This window comes from Tasmannia lanceolata, unplaced genomic scaffold (genome assembly GCF_043159265.1).
Source record: "Tasmannia lanceolata isolate RefF3 unplaced genomic scaffold, GAP_Taslan_0.1 ptg000004l, whole genome shotgun sequence".
In the NCBI taxonomy this organism is placed as follows: Eukaryota; Viridiplantae; Streptophyta; class Magnoliopsida; order Canellales; family Winteraceae; genus Tasmannia; species Tasmannia lanceolata.
The window spans coordinates 1,312,816-1,315,201 of record NW_027518681.1 but is presented as its reverse complement, the minus strand read 5'-3'; the positions used below and the strand labels follow the sequence as shown (position 1 = coordinate 1,315,201).

The 2,386-nt window shown below is 37.8% G+C and overlaps 1 long non-coding RNA gene across 1 annotated transcript; it reads left to right on the top strand.

Moving 5' to 3' along the window:
- Positions 1 to 481: 481 nt before the first annotated feature.
- On the top strand, positions 482 to 1,315 carry LOC143875689 (uncharacterized). The gene is made up of 2 exons (XR_013250171.1): positions 482 to 703; positions 831 to 1,315. It is a non-coding gene; the product is annotated as an uncharacterized LOC143875689 (long non-coding RNA).
- Positions 1,316 to 2,386: the final 1,071 nt, after the last annotated feature.

The following is a 2,386-nucleotide window of genomic DNA, read 5'->3' as shown; positions in this document are numbered from 1 at the left end:
TTATAGTAGATTCTGCCTTATTCATTTAATTCATATGAGATGGGAGCTGCAGAATGGCTTTCCGCGAAATTGCCTAGCAAATCCCTTATTTGACGAGGTAATAGATATTTCCCTTCCATTTTTCTCCTATACTTTCTAAATCTCCCTATCTATAATAAGGGGTGCCACTCTGATAATTAACATAATCATACAAAGATTAAATCTTCTTAGCCAATGCAAACCACAGGGAAATTCTACTACTCAAAACCTGATTTGAGAAAGGTCGAGAGTAACAGCTAGAGAAGAAATTATAAATTGGGGAGGCTAAATCACTTTCAACAAACAAATGAATTAAATGAATAAGACAAAATCTGCTAAAAAGTGAGAATGTGTGGCTGAGTGAGCAGGGAAATTAGTGATGGGGCCTCTAGCTCAATGGTCAAGGCTACCCTCTTTGGCATGTGGTGTTGCCTTGTTGAAATGTTTTTCAAATTAATATAAGCACTCCCCCTCCAAAGGTTATACTGCACCCCCCGTTTTTCCTCTATAAATACCCTCTCACAATTCCTACTGCCTTCATTGCTTTCCTCGTTTTCTCCCCTTAAAACCCACACAGATTACCCTTTATTTCTGTCTAAAAAGATGAGAAACCTTTCCACCCCCTTAGTATTTTTAATGCTTCTTCTAAGCTTATCTTACCTTGAATCAACCTTAGAAGCCTCAGGTAAGGATCTAAAACAAAAACCTACCTCTTCAATTTCTATTCTTTTTTTTTTTGTTCACTTACAAGTTACAGCCTATTTGATTGATTCTACAAGTGGGTTTTGTTCTGTTGCTTGGTTTTGATTCAGGTTTCTTTCATTCCAAGTGCGACAAGAAGTGCTCTAAAGCTAGTGACGCGGATGGTTGGTTACATCGTTTGGGCTGCAAGGGCTGCGCTATAACTTTTCCTTCACGGACTTATGGGAACATGAACGAGTGCCCTTCCGAAACAGACAAACTCGACAGAAAGCCAAGCACGCCAAAGATCAACTCTTTTAATTATGTCTAAAGGCTTCCTACATGATGAGAATTTATATATGTAGAAGAGATATGTTGGATAACCTTTTGCCTAGTATTAGAAGATGTAGCCATTGGACTATGCAGAGTGAGAAATTTACATTATGGGGGTAAGTCGGGACCTGTTGGGTCGGATGGAAGCCAAACCAAGCCTATCTCCAGATAGCTTTGTAAGATATTTAGCGGACTTGCATAGCACATATTTTGGCTTTTGTAAAATTTGGATTGTAGAGAATATTTGATTAGTAAAGAGTAGTCTAGATCGACTCATAGACAATTAGTGATTGTAGACACCCTCATTTTGCTACACTTTAACCAGCAATAACCTAATATATTGATCCGTAAAATTTCATTGGTAAAATATGCATCATCAAATTTTCTGAAAACCAAAAGGATAAAGAGACGTACCTGGTGAGATGATTAGATCCGAAAAATTGAAAAAATACCCTGATTGGTGAATTTAGTGTGTTAAATCCATGTGAGAGTCCCTCTATCATGGATTTATATGTTTTAGGTCATTAATATCTCGATCTGACTTTACGGATCATCAATCGGGACAAAATAAGCTAGGGTCACTTCACAGTCCGGGCCCTGATTCCATTCCGAAACCCGATTTCCGTAAATCTTCATATCAAGGGCAGATCTTGACCTTGGTGTATTTCTTTACCAAGGATTTGTGATCATTCAGTCAAAATAATATCAATCAAGGTTAATCTCAAATCCGGATTAAACATTGGGTTACTTAACTAAGCAAAAAAACTAGTGAAGAGTCACGGATCAAGGCGGGATAAGCGAGATCCGTCGAAATCATCCCATTAAATCATTGATAACAGAACTTGTTGATGTCTCAATCATTGTCAATATCATGGTTTAATGGTTTTAACCGTTGATCCAAAGTTGATCGAATCGGTTGGTTCGTTTAGATCGCCGATTTGCTCGATCTTTGGAAAAATGATCTACAGGCGGAAATCGGAGGCCCTCACTGGTCAAAAATTTCAAAATCAGTATTTCTATGGCAATATTGGGCTTAAAAGAAAGAGGAAAAATCAACGATTCCATCGACGAAGGAATTATCGAAATCGGACTTCAAAATCTCCTGAAAACCATGTTTTTCGATTTTCACATTCAAAATATTTGGAAAATCTTTTACAAAGATTATAGGAGATTTGGAGGCATCATCTCATTCATTCTTTTGATTCCCTAAGGATTGCAATTGATCTCAACCACACAATCTTAGTTCATATCTTTGCAAAGATTTCAGGATATTTGGAGACCCGATCTCGCCCTTTCTTTCGATCACATGGAGATTGCAGTTGATCGCAGCCATCCAAATCGTTGCCATTCTCTA